This window comes from Drosophila nasuta, chromosome 3 (genome assembly GCF_023558535.2).
Source record: "Drosophila nasuta strain 15112-1781.00 chromosome 3, ASM2355853v1, whole genome shotgun sequence".
NCBI lineage: Eukaryota > Metazoa > Arthropoda > Insecta > Diptera > Drosophilidae > Drosophila > Drosophila nasuta.
Genome location: NC_083457.1, coordinates 36513090 through 36532476, shown reverse-complemented (window position 1 = coordinate 36532476; position 19387 = coordinate 36513090).

Genomic DNA, 19387 nt, shown 5'->3' with positions numbered 1-19387 from the left:
CTTTGTTATCCCCTTTTGGATAGCAGACAAAAAATGCAAAGCAAGCGAAATTTTTTTTAAACTTCCTAACTATAGGGTATTACAACTTTGTGCCTACCGTAAATGAACCCGCTAAAGAGTCGCGGAATACTCTTTAAAGAGTAACGAAACACTTTTGCATGGATTGCAGGAGTATCGCAAATCAATCATGCAACAATCGCAGTATGCTAGAATCGTGGAACGATCGCGAAAGGATCACACAATAATTGCGGAACAATCGTGAGACAATCGGAATGCAATAGCAACGCAATCGCGGCTGAATCAATCGTGCAACAATCAGAATCAAGCAAACATCTCCAAATTATTGAGCAAAAATCACGGAGGAGTCATGCACGGTAGGCATGAATTGCGCAACAATTGTGGAAGTCCCGGAAGAAAACTATTCTGGAAGAGGTTCGGAAAACTCGAGAATCGTGGAACAATTGCGAATAAATTGAGGAAGAATCGCGGAAGACTCACGGATGACTTTCCTGGAACATTCGTGGATGGCATATTTATAATGTAGTACTATATAACAAATAGAGTTAGTCTTCGGTATATTTTAACATAGTATTTGTATAGCATATTTCATTAATGGTATTATTTTGGTTTGTTGTTATTGAAAATTGGTAGCGGGTATCTCGCAGTCGAGCACACTCGATGACAACTTTCCTACATGTTTATTTAGTATTTTATGTGATGTTTGAGCTTCAAGTACCAACGAGCAATACCTAAGCCCGATGACCTAACCCCAACTCTGTTATCCCCTTTTGGATTGCAGACAAAAATGCAAAGCAAGCCACTTCTTGTTTTATTTTTTACAGCCATATGCTAGTGTTGTCATCTTTTGTATAGGTTTTTTAATTTTTCGGCTGATTGCTTTATTACAGAGTGCTGTTCGTCGACTGCGGAATATTTCAACTTCGGCTGGCTGTTTGAGGCTTTAATTGAAAACGAATAGACAACAGTTTAACTCAGTAGAAACTTTTCCGAAATGCAAACGTGTTGTATAATTCAGTAATTATTCTTCAGTTAATTATTAGACAATTCCTCACTAAGTGAATGCGTTTAATCAGTTAAGCAAGTTTCGCAACTAATTTGAAAATGTTTGTTGGCATATTAAACGCTTTTACTGCTCAGCATGGAAATTAATTTGCGGTTCATAGATGTTCGGAGGCATTTGGCAGGCATCAAGTAAATGAAATTGCCTTTTGTCAAAATGCTGTGTCCATGTCTGTCTCAGCAGCTGTGGCAGAGTCAGTAAGCCAAGGCTACACCTTGTACTATATACATACTTGGATTATATAATAAATGCCACACACACACTCGCACACGCATACATACATACATTTACTCACTTGGCTTATTATTAATAGACCTGCACACATGAGGAAAGAAAGTTCGCTAAGCTTGGCACAAGCAAATTTTATGTATGCGCCACGAAAACTTGACTAATTACAAATTTAGCCACAGGTTAAATGGCGAATTACTCGTAAATCACTTCACGCAAACTGAAATGAGCTGAACACAGCACAAAAGAACGCGTGAGTCAGAGAAAGAGAGAGAGAGAGAGGACGCTGCGTTAGAAAGAGAGAGCAGGTGACCCACACATGTGTGAAATTGTGCGGCAAATAAACAGGAACAGACGCAGCTCTATGAGATTAACAATCCAAGGAATTTTATCATCATCCTTCTTGAGTTTCTTCTATTTTGTTTTGTTGTTTTTTTTTGTTTGTTTTGCTTGGTGTTTTTGTTTTGCTTCGTGTTTTGCTCTTAATAAATGAAGCGCTCATTGTTGTTGCTGCTTTAAGCGAGCGCTAATAAAGCAAATCAATTGTATTTGTGCACAAGATTTATGCTCTCCTAAGCACAAAACCATAATATCTGCCATACTCTATCGACGACTCACTCCACAGTCCTCAGTCCGCTGCCATTTGTCCTTTGTTTCTTATCTTTGATCAAGTTGCCTCAATTAATATTTCAGATGAATCGCAACTAAATTCGATGTCAGCTAAATTAATATGACATTGATGAAAATACAATACTTGACTACCATTTAATTTATTCACATTAAGTTGCCATACGACGAAGATTTTGTTTTATGGTATTTTGTAGATTGTAAGTAAACAATAAAATATATGTTAAATACTTAAGATATACCCTTAGTTATTATACAACAAAAAAAAAAGTTCGTTACATAAATATTAAGTTAGAGAAAGTAAATATTAAATTGAGTAAAATTAAATTTGTGACAACAATTTGTTTGTTTTAATTCTACTCAAAATGAACTTAAAGAAAAAGACATCGAAAGCAAGTTTGTTATTTCCTTTAAATTAAATGTCTTACAGGGCTTTTTCCCTGCACTTGATTAGCAAGTTGTCTTTTGAACAGCAGCTCAAGTCAAGTGATGACTACTGCTAATTGTTCATCTCAACTTGAAATTTGTTGTGACTTACAAGTCAAAAATCAATTAAAAATGCCCTCAAAAGAATGCAACACTTAATTTGCAGCAAATATTTTTCATATTCTTGTGGCCTGTGGCGTTCATTTCGTATTTTGTGAGGCGTATGAAAATAAATTGTGCAAAAATCATTTCAGTCAACAATGGGCAAGGATATAAAGAGAGAGGAGGAGATGTGATGCAACACAGAATGCATTATAAGATGGCAAACAAATGAAATGCATGCAAGTAGACAACAGAATCCTTACACTCCATTTCACAGCGTCAACATAATAAATCAACTTTTGCCTCCTCTACCTCTCCTTCACCTTTACTCTATCAGTCTGCAGAGTTTTGCAAGCATCGTGCGTTCAGACAAATAATTTCCTGTCTAATTTTCAGCATCTGAAACTGCCTTGTGCATTGTGCAACGGCAGCCATCAAGCGGGCTATAAGAATATTTTAAGTGCTTTCGCCTGAAAGTATGCAACAAAACCATACACACATACTCATACACACACTTGCTCATCTTTCGCAGCTGCTTGTTATTAAAATGACGCCAGCTCGATTAATAATGCAGTTAGACATCTGTACACAAGGATATCAGAATGCAGTCTATAAGCGTTATTCTTTTATGCTGCATCTCTATGAATTTCGATGCCATGCTCGCCATCTGTTGTTAGTTTCTATTTTAATTTATTTTTATTGCCATTTCACGCCATGATATTTCAATTTTCAATCTATAAATCTGCCACTTATCGAATGCAAACACATAGATTTAAAATTTACCGTTTGGTTGGTGGAGAATGCGATTTAAATCGATAAATAAGTGAATATAAAATTATTTTACTATTAAAACTTTATTAGAACAAAATTGATTGTTTATTAAATATATGTTGGCACTTAATTCGTAGAGTAAGTGGATTGAAAATTTATTCCTCATTGCAATTGCAAGAGTTTAGCAGCTTTTTTTGCCTAGTTCTTGGGTTTTTACCACAATTCCTTGATACCTTCTTCTAGCCACAAGAATTGCAGCAGGTCTTGAGCTTTGCTTTCAAATTTTTTCTGACAGCCTGTCAGTGCGTTGCTTCTTTTCTCTCTCTCTCTCTCTTTTGATTTCTCTTGGTGTGTGCATTTCTTTTTTGTTCGATTCCACGAACAAAGATTGAAAATGTCACGTAGGCTGACACTCGGAGATAACAATAAACATTTTACTATCACAGCAAATTTTCCATGCGAATAGAAAACGCTTGCAGAATGTCAGCCAAAGCTGAAGCTGAAGCTGAGGCTGAAGCCAAAGCCAATGGCATTTGTGAATAGATGGAAAAAAGGCGTCTTAAAGAATGCAGCAAATGCGAATGCGAATGAGTATTGTGAATGCGGACGTTTATGGCATAAGAATAAGTATGAAAATATTCAATTTCATATGCATTCAGAGCGGCATTAAGTCGAAAAACGAATGCGAATTTCTACACATTCTGTTTTGCATATGGGGACAAAAATAAACAACTAAAAACAAGTCCGACTTGCGTTCTAACTAAAGGTATGTTAGACTTTGAGATACTCTCGTTTATATGAGTTTTAATTTGTAGTTATCATAGAAGCGAATGCATTGCAAGGTTTTTTTTTAAGTTAAAGACAACTTCTAGTCGCAATTCATTAGGTCCAATATACTCTAGTGGTTCCATCTTTAAATATAGCAACCAACAGAAGCACTGCATAACAAAAGCGATACACAAAAGACAAAGACTAAACAATCTTGGCACTCTGATTTTGCCTTTTCGCATCGCTTTTCCCCTTCCTGCAGTTGCAATGCATTTTGTCGGCTTGTGTTTTGCACAGGATGCCAAAGCATTTTCATTCCTAAGGCAGTTCCAAAGCCAAAAACGTTTTGCTGCGATTCTTTTTATTAAAAAATATAATAAAATGCTCTGTTTATGCAGCAAGTGGACACGTGGCAGCCACTTAAAAACAAATAAAACAGGAACAACCTACAGGAGCTCTTGTCGATGAAACATGTGATTGCAATTGTGAGAAGCAGAGATACTCTTAAAAAAATTTAAATAAATATTTGTAAAATATGGTCATTTCAGTTGAATTGGCGTAAAGCTAAATTTAATTCAATATTTTACTTTAAAGTTCAGTTTACAATTATTTTGAAATTTTATTTACGATTCAATTATAACTGGGTAAAAGATAAATTTTTTTTGTGATGACTAACATATTGTGGTTTGGATTTAAGATTATTTTTAATTTAAAAAAGGATTGTGTTAGAATGGTTACATTTTTTAGAATGATTCATTAAGACTTCTAACAAATTCATTCCTTTTCTATTCATTAAAAGGTTCATATTTAATGTGCTTTTCATTTGTATAATCACATTATATTTTTACTCAATATTTAACCATTTATTGCTTTTAAGTTTTAGTCAGAATAATAGGGAAATACTAATTTTCTCAACAATAATGCAGAGATACCAAAAGAAGACGATCCAAAAGTATATGTACCTGCACTGAAAAGGTACAAAAATATTTTTTAAATGAGAGCGAAAGCGCAGGAAAGAGCTGAAGGGGAGAGTGAGAGTGAGAGATGTATTGTAGAGCAGCATGGGTGCATAATTAATTAGTGCTGTCTGTGGTGGGCGTGGCTTCGGCTTCAGTTTGCCATTTGGTGTTGTTGGTGTTGCTGCTGTTGGTTATTAAACACAGAACACAAAAGCAACAAACTGAAAAATAAAAATGAAGAGTAAAAAAGGCGTTGCACATGCAAACACATTCATTCTATAGGATAGTACCGAGTTGTATTCTACCAAAGTCAGACTCACATGTGGGCAGCTTCGTTGCAGGTTCACTACTGAAATACTCCTGACTGACTGTGAAGCCTTTTTCAGTTAATTAAAAAGGCACTTTGCTGTCCGATTGCGGCTATGTGTGTGTAGTGTGTGTGTCGGTTTGTTGGCTGCTGTTTCATTATAAATGGTCAGCGGAAACAAAAACATGAAATATTCCCCATGTAGTGTGGGCACTTTTATGAGTATAAATCAAAAGCAGTCAGCGGTACGCCAAGGACTCGTAGTATTTAATTTAACTTACAGCATTTCGCATACAATTAATTAGCCATAAGAAGCAAGGGCTAAATTTCTAAGGGACTTGTCAGCACTGCGAATAAGACAGCCAGCTTGAAGTAGTTCATTGTCATTTATTTATTGAGTTCATAACTTGCTTATACAAATTTGAATTTAATAGTTTTAAAAAATTCTTTAATTAACACATAAAGTAAATTATACAAATTTGTTACTTATTCCTTTTTGAATTTGTAAATTTGATAGAAATAAAATTGAAAGCCTTATTTAATTAATTAAAATAAATAGTGAAAATCTCTTTATTTAATTCGTTAAAACTTGTTAGGTTCATAAAAAGAATAGATTTGGAAAATTTCTTTATTTACTTTTTTTCTCTTAATTCATTTGATGAACTTCTGAATCCTAATTTAGTTACAGTTGATTAGTTTCTCTGTTTTTTCTACCTCCCCAACCTTTTCCTTCAATTGCCTGCCACATAATTTTAGGCTTAGTCAAAACCTTTAAAAAAAGGCGAACATACACTTAGCTGGCCCAAGAGAAAATATTGTTGTCAAAGAGCTTTCATATTGGTCTAAAAGCCGACAATTGACAGTCTACTTTGAGTCTACTTTCAGTTTGGCTAAGATGACAAAATGTATTTGATGTTGTCAGCGTTGGTTTGGGGCGCCCTCAATTCCCATTCGACTCCGAGTCGACTCGAAGTCGAGTCTCCAGACTGTCACATTTGCTTTGTTTATTTACACTTCGTGTGGGTGCGCACGGGTGACTAAAAATGTGGCGAAGGCGAAGGAGAGGGGAAAGGGAATGGAGAGTGGGGTCAGGGATCACAAGGGGGGCGTTAGAGAACACAGAAATTTACATTTGCTTATGTGCCCGCTGTCGACTTTGCTTTGTTTATGTATTTTTTATTATGATTGATATTTTTTCTGTTTCTGCCTCGGCTTCAGCTTCTGCTGTTGCCTTTCCTTTCCTTTCCTTTCCTTTGCCAGCCTTGCTTGCCTCGTGTCCTGTTGAGTGGGTGTTTTTTCTCTCTCTCTTTTTTTTGGCTTATGGAGTTTCATATTTATTGACAGCTGGCTAAAGGCGCATGTTGTTGACTTGTTTAGCATTTTTTATGAGCCGTTGACAGTGCCAACGTTTCACATTTGGCACAACTTTTCAGCTCCGTCTCTTTCTCTTTTGTTGGCGGTTTCTGTCTGTGAAGTGTCACATTTAATAATTCGGTTGTAAAATGATAAGTTTGCTTCTCCTGCCTCCCTGCAAGGGTTTTAGCTGGTTTCCAGTTGCTGATTTGACGTAATCAGGCCTGGCTTTAATCCGACTGCACCAGCTTTTTTTAGCTACTTTTAATTCTCCCTCACTTCAATTATTTTTTAGGTTATCAATTTAAATAAGTCTCTTACTATGTTTTACAACCTCGTTAGTGTTTTGTTTCTTATTCTTTTTTTTTTCTTTTCACTGGCTAATTTAAAGTCCAGCCTCGCTCTGTATATTTGTGGATGAGACACAACAAAAGAATATGAAACTTATTTAAATCGGAGCATCAGCAGTTCTTTTTTGGGGCCATGTGCACGACATGCAACTTGCCGCGTTGCATTGCCTCGTTCTCTTCCTCGTCGTCGTCGTGGCATCGTCAAGTGCCACTAGAAACAATGCAAATTTAATTAAAATTCCGAAAATCTGAAAACAATGCGCACGTTTTCATCATCAACATTATGCCCCGGCACGAGGCACAAGCCGAGTCTCTTCACCCACTCACCAGAGACAAGAATCCCTCTCTCTTTTTCACCCCACTCTCTTTTTGACACCCTCTCACACTATTCTTACTGGCTCTGACCGTGGACATAACTACGAGGATGGCCCCGCTATCAATGCAGCTGGGCAAGCACAATGCACAGTGGCTTCTCTCGTCTGGCAAGCGCGTCTCTTGCTCACCCCTTGCATGTAATTTTGGTATTTTCTTTATTTTCTCCACTGCCGAGAGTATATTAGCTATGTGATAAAGTTGGAATATAGCAAGGATATGAAACAATTTAATATGATTATGAAAGAGATTGTACGTACTTAAAAAGAAAATTAGATAAAGAAGAATGAGGAGAAACAGACTTGACTTCTATTGGATGTCGAGAAATATAAAATGGAAGTAAAAAATTTACAATAAAAGTTACAATACCACAGACATGAAAAGAGTCAATTAAGAATGTGTAATTAAAAAAGTATTGATACTAAAAAAATAAACTAAAATAAAATGTATGTAAAAGAGCACATAAATATAAATTGTACTGATAACATAGATAACAGAAGAGTACTTGTATGACTTTAAATAAGACTTAATAAAAGTCGAAAGAAACAAAAATTAAGCAACTCTATTGAATAGTTCAGTTGACGAATAATTCTATTACTATTTAAGTATAATTCCCATATACATAAATATTCCCTTTTGAAGAGTATTCACCCATCGACCTGTCAAAACATCGCCTCTGTTCTTTTGTTCCTTTCATTGTCGCCTTGCCGAAAAGCAAATGTAAAGTTTTTGGTTTCGACGCGAGGGATTTATAGTGCGATTATACTTTTGTGTATGCGACGAGTGTTTGCAACGTTGCTCTGAGTATAACGTGTTGTTCTTAGCCCTGTTATTGTTGTAGTTGTTTCTGCCACTGCTTCTGCCTGTTGTTGTCCGCTCTGAAATTGCATTTTTATAAAGCTGAACAGCGTGCTAGCCGCTGTTCCATCTACTTGTTCCCAGCTTCCCATAATAGAGTAGTTTTTAAATAAACAATGTGAATTCATCGCCTTCCTTCTGCTGTCAGCTGCTGCTGCTTCTGCTGTTGCTGTCATCTTCTCTGTCTCGCTCTCATAGTCAAGGGTCGCCTTCATGTTGACTACTGTCACTTGGCGTCTCGCTTTTATTTGCATGACCATCGCGGGAGCTGTGCGGTTTTATAGGTTCTTAGTTTTATTTCATATGCAATGAAGTTATTCTCCATTTACATTCCTTCGCTTTTAGTGGCTGCTGCCTTTGCACATCAGTTGCTCAGTTATTTAGATGCCATCAACACTTTTGCACACGACCATTTCGACCAGACGAATGACGCCAGAGGGGCAAAGCTGTCGTTTGGTTTAAAATATAATCAATAATAATAGGAATAAATATGTGAGCACATAAACTCTGACTACTTAAGATCAGATAATCACTTGATATATTTTCTACTTTTTCTCATTCAAATTCCAACACTTTGCATAGTTCTCTTTAATAGTAACTGCCATCGTGATAAGCACCCTCTTGTATAATGACAATGAGACAAAGCAAACACTTTAACCTTCATTCCATTTCCTTTACGGCCAGAGAGGAAGCTGTTGCTATTGCTGTGGCCATTATGAAAACTACTTACTTTTCATTTTCACACTAATTATCTGGGCAGCAAGTGTTGACAATAAATTCACGCCTCTCTGTCTCGGACAGGCCTTAAACTCAACTCAACTCAGCTCAACTGGAGTCGAGTCGCAGCGAGGACAATTTGAGAGCATAACTTGGCACAGAGTAGCCAATGTTTGTTGTTGACTTTGTTGCTCTTATTGTCGTAGTTGTTTTTGTTGTTGTTGCTGTTGTGGCTCCTGTTACTGCTGCCTGGCAGAGCAATTCAAGGCTTTTGTTGAGCGCCCCGTGCGAAAAATGCGCAACATTCAAAGCGAAAAGCCGCAGCGAAGCGCACAATCCTCAGACCAGCTCTTTTTCTGCCCTGGCACGCCCCCCTCCCATACGCCCCTCTCTCTAGGCAGCCCAATTGCCGCCCAAAAGCCGCAAAATTTCATTTGGAAAAGCCAAACGGCAAGTTGTCCTTGTTGCCTGAATGAGTTTGGCTTCATGAAGATGCAGACAAACGGACAAAACAGACAACACGCGAATTTCTCCTCTGCTTTCCCTGTCTTCTTCTTTCCCTCTCACTCTCTTTCAGTGCAGTTTTTAGTTGCCTCGTGGCAAACTTTGTCGCTGAATGCGGATGAGAATGCGGTGACGGTGGCGGTGGCAACCAAAAATAACTTCATGTTGGCTTACTTTGACTTTTCTGGGAGCAGCAAGGACGCCGAGACTTTGTTGCGGTTGCATAAGTTACGCATACGCCACGTACGCCGACGTCAATTAATTGAGCATTGATTGAGAAAATAAAATGGCTTAATTTCTACATAGCTAAGCTAAAAAATTAAATAACAATTTCAATAAAACTAAATTTATTTATTGTTGTAATGAGTTTATCTAATTAAAATATGAACTATCATTATGATATGATTTTGGTCTGTAAATGCTTTAACCTTATAAAAGTGTTGCTTGGTTTTGTCATATAATATAATTTCTATTAAGAATTTAAAGTCAAACTATTAAAGTTTGTAGGCAGAAGTCCTAAAATTAGTTTGAAATATGAAAGTTAGATTAGTTAACTATAAATAAATTGCTGTTTCGAAAATAGAATACAATAAGAACACGTTAAAATTATTTAAGATTATATTACAAAATTACTTAATATTAATTCAATATTTTTTTTTCTTACATTTCATTAAACAGCCTTAATAGAAGATGGAGTATTTCAAGTAGATTATTGCTAAACACTTTCATATGGAGAAACATATCCAGGATTTGATTTATGAGTTGTCAAAACTGTGAATAGAAAAATGATTCATGTTCAAGGCCTAAAATGCTACACGACAGGTGCATGCTTAGTCACTTTGCCAACACTTTTGTATTTCTCATTCAATTGTAGATCTTCCCCTTTCTTTGTTGCAGAAAAGTGTAATCAAAGTGGTCGCATCAGCTGCTGCCGGAAGTGGAAACAATCTCAACTCACTCTTTTAATGCTCGGCTTCGTTTTGTGCCCATCATTTAGCCCCTTGAGAAGTACAAAGCTCTCTTCGCAACACTGTGTGTGTTGAATTGACAGTGCGCGCCCGCGTTGCAAAAGTTAAGTTTGCCAATTTTTAAGACGTTGCGTATACGCGATGTACGCCAGTCAGGCAGCAGGCAGGCAGTCAGAAACCCCTTTCCATCTAGCTCAAGTTGTCAGCTGGGCGCTTTGCATATGCTACTTGGCTTGGTGTTTTAGTTGATTTCCACGAGTTTACCACCGTCCCCGTGGAGAAAGTGAAAAACAATGTAATAGAATTTTCATAAAGTTTACTGCATACTTTTTGGCGCTCTGCGCTTTCGACAAGTGCAAAACGCTCTTTATCTATAAGGATTTACCGTGGAAGCCGCTGTTCCACCAAAAATAAAAAAAAACAACAAGAAACGAACAAAACTTTTTGCGTGTTTTTGTTGCATGCTGTGATGGGTCAGAGGAGGAGGAGCAATAGAGAGGAGGAGGCTAGGGGCAGTTGGGATCGCTGCTTGGCGTAAAATCCACTTAAGCTGCCTGCAGATTTTGGGCGCGTTTTTTGCTTTTTGTTTTATGTTTCTGGTTTTTTGTTAGTTTCTTTTTTTTTTTTTTTTTGTTCATCGTTTTCGTTTTCGTTTTTATGTGCTGTCGGTTGAGAAGGGGTTGAGGTGAGAAGACGTTGCATTATTTCAAGTTTGGCGCAAAGTATTTAAACCATAAAAATGCGCTACGAATCCTTCTTTTGGTGATGCTACTGCTCTTCTATCTTCGGCCAATGGGAAATGTCTTTCACGGTTTGGCCGTAAAGTTTTTTCTCGAGCATTTAGCTAGAGATTTATTGGCTGTTACTGCAACCGCTAACCACCTTCCAAGTGCTGTTTGTCTCCCTATCTCTCCCTTTTATCCACTTTATCACCGCAAACACGTAACGAAGTGCGTTCTGTGAAACTGAAGCTGCATCAACATAATGATATGGATGATTCAGTTTTCATTCAGTTGTTGTCACCGCAACGCGCTGCGTTTTCTCTCTCATTGTATTACCGAAACTAAAGTACGGCAAGGGGAAATGTTAAAGGAGTGGCAGGAGGGGGGGACCTGTCGAACAAAAACTCTATGGTTGTACCATAAAAGCGACCATTACATTGATTTACATGCGCACGTTCATGGCGAGCAGCTTACTGTCTATAAGTCCGACTACCTTCCCTTTCCCCTTCTCCTTACTCTCTCTCTCTCTTCACGCGATGGCACTGATATTTTCTGGTATTTTATAGTGCATAGTAAAAATGCTGCATTTGGCATTTTTATTAGCTGCTCAGATGAGCACAAACGAGCTCTGTGGCTTCGACCCCAACTCCAAATGCAACGCCAACGGCAACGGCTTCGGCTTCGGTTTTATTAGCAGCTCTTAAAAATTTCAAACGGTTTCATTGCCCTCTGAGCTTGAGAATTGGAAATTTTGAAGTTGAAGCAATTCGATAATATCTTTTCTGCGGATTTACTTGCTCGTCCATAAAAAAGCTAACGTCATAATAAAAAAAATATGCACAAGCAACTGCAACTCTCCGTTCGACAAATTGCCGAGCTTTAAGCGACTTTGAAGAGCTTTCAAGTAGCTTTTACTTAATTTCATGTAGTCGCTGTCCATTGCTAATTGTTCTCAGACTCGTAATAAGTCCCATCCTAAGCAGTTGCTGTTGTCATAACTTTTACTTTTTTTACTTTTCGCTTTTTTTCTGTAGATTGAGTGAATACTCAACAGCGAGTGCTGGCAAAGCCTAGACAATGGCATATGGCAGTTGGATGGGCCTCGCTTGTATTTTTTTTTGGTCCCTTTTCGGCAGCTGCATTTCGCGGCATCCTTTGAAGTGAGTTTTCCAGCTTTGAGCAACATTTTCAACTGTCAATTAAACTGCACTCTCGCCAGGGACAAGCCGATGATGTTGGAGGGAGAATGGGGAATGGACCCAACGCTAAGCATGGTATTTAGAGAGACGCAGAAAGAGAGAGATAGAGTGAAAGCGGAAGAGAAGTGAAGAGCTGCACCCGAGGGGCTTCGAATCGGGTCTTCATTCAGCGCAGGTGTAGCGGAAAATTGTGTCCTTACACACAGCATCTGACTGACCTTTTTCCAATTTTTTTTTGGTTTTTTTGGCTCGTGCCTCTTTTTTTGCACAACAAAAATTTCTTTTCAATTTTGTCGGATTTTTGGCAGTTGTTTTTCTATTTTTTGAGAGGGAAATCGCCTTTTGGGCATTCGAGAATTGTAATTAGTGTGAGGATGAAGCTCAAGCTGAGACTGAGTCAGAGGATTTGAGTCGATGCTGTTTGTGCTCCTATTTGGGAATTGTTTCAAACTGGAGATTTGCTTTGTGCAAATCGTTGTTCTTGTAAATAAGAAAAAAAAAATGAAAACGAAAGAGTTGAGTTGAGTTGAGTAGAGTGCCAATCGGCTGGCAACAAACATAATTGAATTTGATTTCGTATTGAAAGACAAGCAGAGATTTTTGGCTAGGCTCAAGTGTGATTTACTTAGTCTTTTTGGGTTCTTTCCATATTTGAAAGCCTGCAACTAAAGCTGAAATGAATTTGGTATTTTTTGTAGTAAATTGAAAACGAGAAATGAAAATGTTGAAGAAAATCAAAGCAGTTGCTGCCAATCATAAATAAATTAGGCGGATTGGCAGCATACAGAAGAGGCTTTTAGTTTCATTGATCCCAGGTTTTGAGTAAACTTTAATATTTTAAAAGTAGTAAAAAATATTTGATGGATTTTGAGTCCAAACAATTTGAAAAGATTTAATTTTCAAAAATACTTTTTAATTGATAAAAATTATATTTTGACTTATTCTTCAATACTTTTATGTACTGAGTTTATTTATAACTAAAACTGCCTTGCCTCTATTTTGATTTAAAGGACATTCCAATGGACTTTCCCATAGCGACTCTAACTTTTGGGATGCTGGCACTTTTGGGGTTTTATCAATCAAAGAAGTCTCATTAAAATTTCAGTATGTTTTTCGCAGCTTTCGATGACATTTAGGCAAAGCAGCCGAACTTTTGGCTGTGACTGTCTAACGCTTGATTTATTATTTATTAGTTGTGATCCCAGTAAAGGCAAAAGCAGCAGCTGAAAAAAAAATGAGAAACAAAATAAAGCAGACATGTCGTCGGAGTCCATGTTGACCTCGTTGAGGGTCAGCCCACAAGACAATCCATCAATTATGCAGCGACGGTGACGAAAACAAATCAGATTCCAGAAATGCAAATGGAAAATTGGGTCATTTGACAACTGACAGTCGGCTACCAGCGAGCGAAATCGGCAAAACTAATTGGATCATTGAAAAATAGTTGATGACAACAAAAAACTGGGCAAAAGTTTTTTTTTTGCCAACTCGAATCTGCTTTAAGGCAGGTTTTCCTTTTCCTCTCGCCTAATTGACGGGTTTTCAAATTAATTTTTTTTCGGTGTTTTTTGGTCTTTCCCTTTGCGGTCTTCAATGAGCCAGAAAAACTGCGCCGCATATCATTTAAATGGGGGCAAAAGGTCTCCTTTGAGGGTGTCCATAAAGGAAGCATTTGTGCCGTTTGCTGTGGTTAGAAGGGGGCGCGGCAAGGGGGCGTGGCGTACGTGCGTCGCATTGCGAATGGTGTGAAAAATGAAACAGCAATGGCAACAGAAAACCGTTACACGCAGCGGCTGCCGCTGACAGCTGGCATAATGAAACTGAAACGCGTGAAATGAAACGGAAAAATAAATGTTGCTCAAGTGTAAAGCGGTTTGTTTTCACTCTGACGACAGCAGGGAACAGCTCAGAGAGTGGGAAAAGAGGAGAATGGAGATGAAGATGAAGGAAGCTGTCCGTGACAAAGGCTTTTACTTTTGATGCCTTCTTTTGTGGCGCACGTTGTTTAGACTTGTTTGGCTTCGATTCGAAGAAGAACACAATGACCATTTGACCTTGTGCCGCTTTTTGATTTTCACAATTAAATAAAAGAAATAAAGAAATGCCTACACATTGCGCTTATTGTTATTCGCATTATTATTGTTATTATTGTATATTTGGCAATTCAATGCTTGTCGCCAAGTTCTGTAGTGTTTCTGACTTTGACTTTGACTTTGAGCAGGGCACAACAGAGCTTCTTCATAATTCAATTGATTGTTAACAAGAATTTCGGTGATTAAATATTGAGTTGGGACACTTTTTTGTTGGCATAATTAAATATTTAGTCAATGAAGCACACAGTTTTTGAATCATCAAAAGACAGTTAAATGGATTCCTTCGATAATAAATGGAATTTATTCTTTATGTCATTTATAACCTAACCTAACCTTTTTTAAATTGAAATTATTAGAATTACTAATATTATGAAAATAAAATCAAAACACAATTATATGAGTTCTAAATAAATAGATGTTATTCTGCATTTCATTTATAACCTAACCTAACCTATTTTATATTGAAATTATTTGAATTTAAGGTGCATCAATCTTTTTTGATTTCAGAAATATGTGTCATAAAATGAAACACAAAATATAAATACTCCATATAAGCGGAATTATAATAACTGATATGTTACTGAAGACATAACATAGATATTTTTAAGCTACCTTTATTATCCTTTAAATTCAATGGATGAACTTCGAAGGTATTCATTTATTTAAAAAGACTTATTAGGTTGTCTTTTTGAGTTAATATATAAATTTTTATTAAATCGTATTTGTATTAATATCCTCGAGTATCGCATTTCAAAAGTTTTGCAATATGAAACAAAGCTTAGTTATTAATATGAAATAATTTCATATGTCATAAGTCGACAAAAGTTGCCAAGCAGTGAGTGAAACATTCGAAGTAAACAGTTGAGTTTCCTTTGAAGATTTGTGTGTCGCAGTTTTAACTACCTTTTGATACTGCGCTTTTCCGCTTATCCAGCAAGCGTTAAGCAGCTTCTACTGTCCCTTCTTTTTATCTGACGATGTTTACGACTTTTAATGCATCCCTGACAATCTTCTCACAAAGCACCAAGCGTATTAGCAATACTTTTATGCATTTCTCTTGCTCTCTCTCTCTCTCTCTCTCTCGGTCTCAGTCTCTGTTGAACACTTCATAAGTATTTATAAGCTTGTCTTCTTTGGCTGCTGTCGCTTTGTGGCATCAGAGGAAAAAAAGAGAGTCGAGCTGCTGCATTAAAACACGTTCCATTTTAATGCAGCAAAAGGCAAAAGCATAAAATTCCAAAGCGCAGTGCTTATAAGTAGTAAAAATATATCCTGCCCTCTTTCCCACACAGCCATATTCTCTCGCTTATTGCTGCAGCCGTCTGCCTTCTCTTTTTTCTCTATGAAGCGACAGCAAATTTTATGCTTTGACGAAAGTTTTGCTTAATGACAGAAACATCCGTCAGATGTGTACACACACACATTCTCGTATATAACGTACACTTATGAGAACGTTGCTTAAATAAATTAACAAAGTTGCCTTGGCTGTTGGCTCTTTGCCTATAACACGAAAGTTGAAATGAAAATAAAATTTAATTCAAGCGTCGACGTCATCCTAGTTGCTGCTGTTGCTGTTGCTATTGCTGTCGACGTCATGTGTTGCTGTTAAGTGCCATCATCATCAGCAGCAACAGCAGCTCGAGCTGCCGTCCTATTCTCATCATCTGGGAACTGAACTGTTTGTAGTTTTTCGCTCGACTTTTCAACACACACACATTCACACACACACGCACATAAGCTTGGAAAAACTTTGTTGGGAGGAGAGGTCGCTCTTTACGGGGGTCTTTGCAGAATTGAAAAATAGTTGCCATAGTTGCCAAACGCCTTTTCACAACGAGAGTAAAACCGCTGCAGAAGTCAAGTGTTTAATTAAGGTTTTCCACTCAAGCGGCTTTTAATGTGCAAATATTTGTTTGTAATTAAAAAAACGAACAAAAAAAAAACATAAAACTACCGAGTACCAACGCTAGTTATAAGCGGAACTCAAAGCGGACTTGTCAGTCATGATATTCTCCAATTAGAGACTCGTTTCACGTTTAGCTCAGTAGCAGGCTGGCATTCAGCCTATGGCCATCATTTATTAAGTGTCAAAAGTTCTTTTCAACCTGTCAACAACCAAAAAGCTGACGGAGCCAATGCAAAATGTCAGTTAGCTCTGTCCGACAGTTGGCTAAAAGAACTCTGGCAAAAGACAAGCCAATTGTGTTTTAACAAAGGCAAGCGAACGAATAGTTTGAGATAGAAACGTCAAACGAAGCCAATATTAATTTTAACAAACTTGAATTTTCTTTAATTGCATGTTTTTGAACAGTAAACAATCATTTATTTCATGATTGCAAATGTTGCTTTTTTTATTCACATAAAACTTGTATTGCAACTGTAATAATAATGCAAAATTTTAAATGCACCCACTTCTTAGCTTCCATTTCCAATGCATTCTTTGAACTGGTATTCATCTGATTAATAGGCATTTAAGATTCGATGCCACAGTTGTGGCACAAATCATTCAGTCGGGGACAACAAACGCAACATGCGAGCCGTATCAAAATTATTGCCATTGCCGTTCGCTCTGTTGGCTCATGTCGCAGCCATTGAATATTGCTCCGCAATGCTGCCTCAGCTTCGCAATCCCGCCTCTGACAATCAGCTTGTCAGCGCTTGCACAACACGAAAGAACAAAGCGCAACAAACGAGACGAGAAGCAACAGCAACTGCAACAGCAACAACAGTTTTGCCACGCCAGACAGGAGACACAGCAAACTTGGCTCAATTTTTCAAGAGACAGAGAGAGAGAGAGAGAGACATAGAGAGGGAGAAACTTTGGTCAACGTCAGGCGGACAGGAACTCGTTGCAAGTAGTTCGGAAAGTTTCTGATTGAGGCACCGTTTGGCATTTCGAATCTATGCGCAAACATTGCAAATGAACTTTGATTGTGCAACTCACTGCAGCAGCAGAAGCAGCAGTTGCTCATGTCGAAGGACAACAGTACACAATAATGACAACGTTGAGCACGACGAGAGCAACTCGTACACGCAACACGTCAAGCAGGTAGTAAAGAAGCAAACTTGAAGTAAAGAGAAGAGAGTTAGTTATTGATAACAATATTTTAATGCAGCGAATAATAAGTCAGCTTTGATCCTTACGATGCAGATAATTACTTGAATATTGCATGCTACCTGTTGTATTTAATACGCTATGAAGCTCAGATGGCATCCAACATTCGATATATGTGTGTGGCATGTTGTCGTAAGTTCATTTGCTCCTTTCTTTTGCTTCCGCTGCAGCTCAATGTCTGCCCCAGCGCATTCTGTAGTCTCAGTGCTCGGTTCTCCCAGTGCAATTGCTCGCTCACCTTTTGGCATTTTGTATGCTGCAACAGCTTCCGCACAGCAGCAGTTGCAACAGTTGCAGTCACCACTGCTGCTGTTGCTCTTGCTTTTGCTTTTGCCTGTGATTGTGATTGTTGTGCCATCAAAATGTGTCATTGCTTTCCAAAAATGCTACTCTAAGCTGTCCCCCCATTCACTGTTCTGTGTTCCAACTTAGAAAAGCGAGTGAACTCTAGAGCTCTGCCTTTTGCTGCTTCGATTGCAGCCATTGCCATTGCCATCCTCGTCATCATCATCATCGTACTCAACATCGACATCGACATCGACGTTGTCGTCAGCGTAGTTTTCGTCATCGTCAATCAGGCAGACTGACATGGAAATTATGAGAGTTTGTATTTTGGCATTCACGAATCGACAGCAATGCCATATCGAAGCAAGCAACCATCCGCAACATTTCGTTACGTTCACTTGTGTTGCATCACTGTCTAGTTGTAGTTGCACTTCCATTTGCAGCATAGTCTAGTGCTTATAATTTATGTGCGTGCTGTTGCTGTTGCTGTTGCTGCTACAGTTGTTGCTGATTATGGCCTCAAGGCTGATTCCAGCTGCAGCTCACGTACAACTTGCAGCAGCTACAACTATGCAAATCATACGCACCGTTGTACGCCAACACGCAACACAAAGCTGCGGCAACTTTAAGCCAACACAAACAATTGACTTTATCGCATTACAAAATATATTTGCAGTTTCACATATTTTAGCAAGCTTTTTACATAGTTTGTTGGGTTAAACATCTTTTATATTTTTTAGAAATATATAAAAGTAAGGAAAAAATGTAAACTTATAAATATGTTGATTTTATTTGCTATGCATTTTTTATGAAGTAAGTTAATAACTTTACGCTTATGTAGAGTTATAGAGCTTTTTCCACAGTTATTAGTAGCAAGTAAAACACACGAAAGTTAATTAATTCAATGTTTTTCGAAACGTTATAATCTTGCAATTAGTAATAATAGTTAGTTGAAGCTGCACGGCCGGTACGTACGAAATACAATAGGCGATTAATCGAAATTATAATATTCAAAGTACAGCAAACTGCAGTTGCTAAGGAAAATAGCATTAAAGAGGCTGACAAGTTAACAGTGCGATGTGCTTTACAATTCTTAACCAAACAGCCTATATTAGCTGTTTTTTAGATAGTGAATTAACTAAAAACCAATTGAATGGAAATTAATTCAATTTAGTTTCTAAAATATTTTTTTTTAATTTAAATTTTTTAAATATAAGAAAAAGAATTAAATTAAATATTATTAATTCTTTATTCAGTTAATACATTTCAGCTCTATTAACTTGTAAATTTCTAACTTTTTTGTAGAATCGAAATCTGTTTAAGCAGAAAATTTTGACCACGAAGTCATTTGTAGAAATGGTGGAAACAACATGAAAAAGATTATTATTTCAATTTAAATTATGTATATAAAATATTCTGCTACTCTCGAAAATGAAGAACTTTTCGTTTCTCCTTAAAATCTATAGACAGATAAGTCTCAACAAAAAATGCTCTTGAACTCAATAATTTTTTTTGCAAACAATTAAAAAAAAAAAAATGAAACCTTTTAACTTTTGGGTAAATACCTAGCAATTTCTTAGCA